This window comes from Camelina sativa, chromosome 14, assembly GCF_030686135.1.
Source record: "Camelina sativa cultivar CO46 ecotype springtype chromosome 14, ASM3068613v1".
Taxonomy (NCBI): domain Eukaryota; kingdom Viridiplantae; phylum Streptophyta; class Magnoliopsida; order Brassicales; family Brassicaceae; genus Camelina; species Camelina sativa.
The window spans coordinates 21723838-21731924 of record NC_141893.1 but is presented as its reverse complement, the minus strand read 5'-3'; the positions used below and the strand labels follow the sequence as shown (position 1 = coordinate 21731924).

At 39.9% G+C, this 8087-nt stretch overlaps 1 non-coding gene across 1 annotated transcript; it reads left to right on the top strand.

The window, feature by feature from the left end:
- The first annotated feature begins 7540 nt into the window (after window positions 1-7540).
- LOC147928527 (small nucleolar RNA R71) lies at window positions 7541-7647 on the top strand. Its single transcript, XR_015581022.1, has one exon. It is a non-coding gene; the product is annotated as a small nucleolar RNA R71 (small nucleolar RNA).
- Window positions 7648-8087: the final 440 nt, after the last annotated feature.

Here is an 8087-nt window from a genome sequence, read left to right as displayed (position 1 = left end):
TTGTCTTCTATAAAGTTAATTATTTTGTCATGATTCAATCTAGATTTATACAATTATTGATTTGTTTATGTGATTGTATTGCTTTGAATTTATCTATCATAATTTTATTGCTCTGTAATACCATCACCATACCTCCGTAGTAATTATATATCGATATGTATAGTAGAGAAATACGTGTTCGTTATATAATTCATACACATTATTTTATTTGCTTCAAATTCTATTGCTTTAAACCATAAAATTGGTTTCGTAAGGTTAATTCTCGTACTAAACGCACTACAAAAAAAACTTTGTATTAATAGCATATTGTTATAGCACGGTTTGCTCAACTGTTATTGAAGGTAAGTTACAATTTTGGTTATTATATAATAGCTTTTTAGTAATATTATAATCGGATTTCAATAAGCAGGAAATTAAAATCTCTAATTCTGCCAAACACTTAGCCAAAAGTTAGAGTTTTTGCCTTCATTTCTTCTCTAATTTCTTCTCCTTATTTCTCGATATACCCTATATGAGATAAAAAACGATATCTCAGCATAATTCTTTCAAACTCTAAAATTGGTTCTCTGTCACCTCTGTCGCCTCCATCGTAGAAGGTAAGTAGCCGCGACATCACCAGAACTATGGGCGGCCCAAATTCCACCAATATCTGTTATCGTTGAGCTCAAATCGAAGGCAAATCTCTATCTACTCTGTTAATTTTTTTCGTTAATCTGATTTAATATCTTGGGTGTCGAGAATCTCTTCTTGTTGCATGTATGTTCTTTGTGTATTTTTCTGAAAATCGGATTTGTCTGAACTTTGATTTTTTTGCGTATGTGTTGGATCTGTTCTGAAAATCAGATTTGGTTTGCCAGATGCGTCTGTGTTGGGTGTCGAGAATCTCCTCTTATTGCATGTCTGTTCTTGAAATGACCGCACCCGGATTCCTATTCCTCACATAGGATCTACGGGAAACGATCTCACTGGATCCCCATAATTCTGACGAGACAACCGGCGTAGAAATCGCTCCTTACAAAAACTCCCACAAACACACCAAACCCCACCTCATCTAGTTACTGAGTCGCACAACCAACCATCCCTAGCGACCGAGTAACAAGAGAGGTGAGCTGGAATATTTGATTTCGTCCAGCCACGGACAACACTTCCTTACAAATAATCCAATTCACTATCAACTCCATTAGTGACCCAGAGGCCCACGACATCACTTCCGTCGAGCTCTCCTTATCCAATCTTAACTCCAACTGCCTTCCTATGACCCAAACACACAACAACATGCTGGTGTCGACCGACACCACCTTAGTGACGCTCGATACCCCAACCTTACCACAAAACCTTCTATCCCAGACCACAATACCAACACTTGATTAAATCACAAACCAACCGTTAATTTGACCCTCCCAACGTTGCCCCAAAGTAGGCATCTCGGACCAGTTTGTGATGTTCATCCGCAAGTGTTGGTGTCGGCCGACACCACCAAGGTGTCGAACGACACCAAGCCTGGAACACGACCCGAAGTCGATTTCAAGCGCCTCTCAGCCACCAAATCCTAACTCGATGACCAATGCTCTTTTCCCCACAATTAAACACATACCCAACATATTCACAAAGATAACAACCATAAAAAAAAACCATGGATTCTTCTTAATCCATCTTCCCCATCACGAATCTACCACAATCGTCCCAAAACCCTAGATAAGCTTCACATCAATCACTTACCTTGGATTAGGGACGAAATCTAATGAAGGAGCAACACCTCATCACCAGCAGTGCTTCACCCTCCTCATCCACGCCACAACATCACCACTCCACTTCATTCTCATTCCCAAAACCATCTCCTCACCTTTCTAATATCAAGAGATACCCAAATCTCTCTTATCTTCTTTAGGGCAGGAAAACGACTTGGGAAAGGAACCCCCAACACGAAGTGGGCATTCTTCCTTTTATTGGAAACTTTAGGGTTTCTCCAAAACCACTAAACCGCACAAAATCGGAGAACAAACCAAACGGACAACCTTTAAACAATACGGTGTCGATCGACACCCCCTTGATGTCGGTTGACACCTACCTCCAAAAACCGAAATCGGTTCACGGGAGTTACAATTCTCCCCCACCAACAAGGATTCGTCCTCGAATCCCGCAACATTGTCCATCCGCCAAGGACCTACGTGGAACCGTCCCCATGGTCCGCACATCCTCCGACTAGACTGAACACCGTCAGCCAAGAATTTCCGTGCAACTTTCACAATAGCCCGCACATCTACGTGGCCCAAAGGTCCACATAACCCTGACCCAACTAGTCAGCATAACCCAAAATATGAGATCGATCCTGACCCCCGAGGTCTCCATCCAGTCACTATGCTCATATCCACGTCCTAGACATTGTTTGCTCTCTCACTCATACATTCTCAGGTTGCAACCTTCGAACTACACCGCCTGCACTCTCAGACCGTCGTCCTTAAGCCATACAGTCTCACTCTCGGATCGTCACCCTCAAGATCTTGGTACCAGGGGAACTACTCATCCCCTCCGGGGAACTAATCATCCCCTAGGAGAACTAATCATCCCCTAGGAGAACTAATCATCTCCGCTGCCGCTCTCAGGGTCGCAACCCGTCAAGCCTGTGGTGCACTGGGGGAACTAATCATCCCCTCAGGAGAACTAATTATCTCCCCAGGAGAACTAATCATCTCCTCATGAGCGAACAAGTTCTAACGTCTATAAGCATCTATTTATGTCTTAGCTTGATTGTTTATTTTATAAAAATTCCTTTCTAGATTGGTATACTTAATGCTAATTTCAGACCGAGAGGTTGAGATTAGATCTTGGGTGTTTTTCCATCGAGAGATGTTGTTAAAATGCTTGAAACAACCAATGCTAGAGATTTACTCACTTAGCCTAAGAGATTAGATGTGTAAGAAGTTTATTGACAATAATGAATCGGAACTTAATGCCTGCTTAGTTATGTTTCTCCAATGAGAGTTGGGTAGGGGAGTGATTAAGGTTGATTGTTTCTATCACGAGAGTATTTTTGCAAGGTTTAGAGATTCATTGTCTAGGAAATATTTGCTTGAGGCATGTGAGATAACCCAAATTGATCAGGAGCACTTATGAGTCGATTACCCCATCCTTAGGAGCTTTCGTACTTGATTGTTTAGCCTTTTTACCTATAACTCGACCCATTACCCAAACTGGTACTCGATCACCAGCCTCATGTATCCCTTCAAGTTGTTCATATTTGTGTTCTTGATTTCTTTTGTCATTCGATTGCCCACTCGATCCAGTACCCGAATGCTTGCATCAAGTGCTTAGGTCGTGTGGTTCTTGTTTTTAATTACTTTCGCTTACTCTAGGTTGTTAGATAAAACCCATATTATTGCTTGGCTTGACTTGCATTGTTCTGATCACATCTTATTTGCTAGCACCACAACCATTTGGATTGATAACCCTTTGTACTACAACTGCATAGGGAATTGATACCTTGGATGAAAATCCTGTTATCAGCTATCTAGCAATATTAACCCTAAAGAAGATATGAAAGACATAAATAAAGCCCTAGACATCATAGGTCAACCATCTATCTCCCTAATCTATCTACCCCAAAGTTCTATAGATCTACTCACTCATCATCATAATCACATAAAGGAAAGGGTTTGATCTTTGTGAAATCATAATAAGAGAATATAGATTAGGAGAAAAAAGAAAAAATTGCTATTAAAAATGTAGAAGAACTCAATCTTTCAACAAACCAAGAGTAAGAAAGCTTAAGAACCATAAAAAAACTGCTAAACAAAAGATAAAACAAAATAAAAGTCTCCCCTTAATAGGGTTAATGTATTTATAGGAAAATATAAGGGAACCCAGGTCAACCCAAAACAGACCGGGTCAAACCCAGGTCAAAACTAAAACAAGTGTGGACTTAGGCGGCTACGGGGTGGTCTTGGCCGATTGGTGAGGTCGTGTGGCTCCATCGGCCATCACTTTGCCGATTGAATTGGCCGCGTGTGGCTCCTGTCCGTCGTCTAAGTGGGTTCAATCTGCCAGACTTGGACTGATTGAGTGTGGCCAATGGCTTCACGTGGGCAAGGTTTTGCCTATTGGATTGGCCGCGTGTGGCTCCTGATCTTGACATCGACGAGTGGCATCGGGCAGGGTTTGGCCAATTGGAGGTGGCCGATGGGGTCAACCGGGGAGGCTTTGACCGATGGGCTAGGCCGGTGATGCTCCCTGATCTTGTGTCATTTCTCCACTTCACTCTTTTTTGCTTCTTTGCACCAAAACAAGTCCAAGAACCTGAAAGATAACACACTAGATGCATATGCTCCTAAAACAACCTAGAATGACAAGATTATGCAACAACAAGGCTTAAAACCCAACAAAAACACAAGATATCAACTTCCCCAAACTTATCTTTTGCTAGTCCTCAAGCAAGAACTAAACAAAAAGTGAGAGAGAAAGGTCTGGAAAAAAGAACTCAGAACCAAAAAGTATCGTCAAAGGATTCAAACCACAGTCCTTAAATGTAATGCAATGGTGCTAAGATCAATCAAAGTGCTTACAAATATTTTTCTATGCTTATCATAATGTACCACTCTAGTTCACCTTCTATCTATTGGTAAAGACTTGCAATACTATTGAACATCTCTTTCACATTCATTAAAGTGTTTGGTGTAATCTTGCAAATGGAAAATGGATCAAGCTCAACTGGTTTAAGGACAAGATCTTTCAAAGGTGGTTGGCACAAGTGTTTTTGGGTGGTTTACTTTCAAACAAAAGGAATACTAGATAGTTGTGAAACCAATCTTAGATTGAAAATAATGTGGGCATACAAAGCTTAGCTCTTGATGTTCTACTCACCTAGAAGCATATCTACCCTTTTTCTCATCCTTCGTTTCTTTAATTCTAACCCAAAAACTCAACTTGTTTCAACTTAAATCCCTTATCTTCTTTACTTATGGCCTTATTCACTTCTCTTTTTTTTTATCTAAATCTCTAAGGTTACTCTTTACTATAAACACTAGCTCTTTTTATTCATTCTAGTCTAGCCTCCAAATCTTATTAGACTTTGCTTTAACTCTTCCTTTTCTTTCTTTGAAGCTTTTCTTGGAGACAATAACAAAACTTTTCTCTTTCTTTTTACTTAGAGACTTAGAGCTTTTAATCATTCTTAACCTTATAGACTCTTTTTTTTTTATGACCATGTAAACCTTCCTTTTCTTTTCTTTTTTTTCTTTTTCCCAAACCTGAACCCAAATCAACATTATAACCACCTATTCCTTTCCAAAAAAGTCCTATTAGCTAGTTCTAATGATTCCAAACCTAGCTAAAACAAGAGGCAGTTCTTTGTCGTTCTCAATACTCTCAAGGTTTCACACCCTATAGCATTATCAAAAAAGAGGCTTCACTGAACAAATCAACACAAGGCTTGAAAGAAAAGGTTGGCGTTCAAGAATATGGCAAGAGATTGGGTTAATCAAAACAGAGTGGCAAATAGAGATTGTTAACCCAAATGAAAGTTCTATGAGCTAGCATTCATAATCCATGTGCAAGATAATTTAAAGATCAAATTAAAGTCCAAATAATATAGAGATGCAGCAATGTTCATGCAAGCTTTACACTAGAAGAAAGTGCTTTCAAGTGCCACAATGCTTTAAGCTTAGACTCTTCATTTTTTCCAAAGACTAAACAAGCACCAATGAACTATGAATGAGGGTTGTGGGTTCAATCCTCTACAATGGCAACTAAGGAAGAGGACAAAGACTTGAATGATCAACATGTTGATCTATCATTCAAGCTTTTCATCTTCTTCACTAGTGATTGTTCCACAAAATATTGTAGAGGAAGGTTTGATAGGATAGGATGTGTTGGGATATACTTGAAGAAGAGTTACTCCCTTGTTTTGGAAATCAATGCTTGCCCCCACAGTGTTGAGAAAGGGAGTTCCTAGTATGAGAGAGAACTTGTTGGTTTCTTTCATCTCAACTAACATGAAGTCTGTTGGAACTGTGCAATCACCAACCTTGAGTGGATAGTTCTCAATCAAAGCAAGTGGAGATTTTGAGGAAGCATCTCCAAACATGATGGAAGAAGAGGGTTGCTTCATGTCTTTGATCCCAAGACTCTTTACTATATCAAGTGACATCACATTAACACTTGCTCCTAAATCACATAATGCATCATCAAGTTGTAAGGCACCAAGTTAGCAAGGTATAGTGAATCTGCCAAGATCTTCAAGCTTGGAAAGTGATTTTGGTCCAGGCTGTTGTTCACTTGGTTAATCAAAGATTCCCATGATTTCTTCCACCTTCTCTTTGTTTGCTATAATATTTTTGATGAACTCTATATGGAGAGAAACTTGAGACAATGTATCCACATAAGGAAAAGGTGCTCCAACTCTATTCATATTCGCTTTGAAACTTGAGAGCACTTTCTTTTTAGCTTTTATAAGAACTCTTTGGGGAAATGGATTATAAAGAGGAAGAGCAACACTTGACACATCTTTGTTTTCAACATCCTTGGCAACTATATCATCTCCTTTAGAGCATTTCTCAGTCTTCTCCACTTTATCAACCACTAAGCTCTCAACACTAGAACAATATAGAAGAGTAGAGATCTCTTCAATTGATCGTTCATTCTCATCCGTAGTGTGATCAACTTTTGATTTTTCAAAATGCATACCCTAAACCGTGTTCACTTCTTTCTTGAAGATAGCATTGCAAAACTCCTTGGGATTGGTCTCTGGTTTACCCGGAAGAGTACCCATTTGTCTCGTGGTAGAAGAGGCAGCTTTTCCATGGACTTATGTTTGCAACCTCTCAATCTTAGCATTTAACTCACCATATACATTATCAACCTTGGTTTGCATAGCTTTCATTTAAGTGGCAAGCTCAATAGCACCTCTCCCTGTCCTTCTAGTAGTTGGCGAAGTAGAGCATTAATATCATCTTCTTGGCCTTGAGGGTGTGGTAAATTCAGTTGGGGCTGAGGTTGAGGATAGGCTTGAGGCTTGGCTTTCTAGTTCCCTTGAGGTTGAGGCTGATAATTGGGTTAGGAAGGAAAACCGGGATGCCTTTATGGCGGATAAGTCTGATCTTGCGGGTTCTCTACATTAGTACTGCGGTAAGAGAGATTTGGATGGTTGCGGTAATTGGGATTGAACTTGTTATACCCCTGGCCACCAACATAATTGACCTCTTCTTGTCTCTCAACACAAGCTTCCATACCTTCTTGATAACCTTGATAAAGTTCACACTCATTGACAAAGTGAATTGGCTTTTGATTTGCAAGAATCATCTTATCCATCTTATCATTCAATGCTTTGATCTCCTTGTCGTGCTGCTCATTCATATCAGATTGATCCCTTGGAGTTCTATCATAATCCTCTCCATAGCTTCCATCACTTTGAACAAGATTCTCCACCAAAGTCATACCAGCATCAACATCTTTGCCAAGAAAATTACCAATACTTGCTGTGTCAAGCAACATTCTTATCTTTGGTAGTACCCCTCTGTATAATGTGCTGAGAAGAGACTCCTTAGAGAAACCATGATGAGGACATTGCATAGTATAGCCCTTGAATCTTTCCCATGCTTCACAAAAACTCTCATTTCCTTTTTAAGCAAAGCTTGATATTTCATTCTTTAGCTTTGCTGTTCTTGTAGTAGAGAAAAACTTGGATAGGAAAGCTCTCTTACATTGATCCCAAGAGGTAACTGATCCCACTGGTAGATTCTTCTCCAAAATCCTAGCTCTATCTCTAAGAGAAAACGGAAAGAGGCGGAGCTTGAATGCATCTTCAGAGAAACAATTGATTTTCACTGTCCCACATATCATATCAAACTGATCCAAGTGGTCAAGAGGGTCTTCCATAGGCAAACCATGAAACTTTGAGCTTTGCACCATGTTGATAAGACTTGACTTGATCTCATAGTTATTGTACTTAACAGGAGGTGCTCTAATCCCCATGTTGTTCCCATGAATGTTTGGTTGACCAAAAGTTCCAATGACTCTTTTTTGTCTTGGAGGGTGGATAGGAGCTTGTTCAACATTGGGCTGGTCATTTCCATTATGACCAGCAGCAGGAGGAT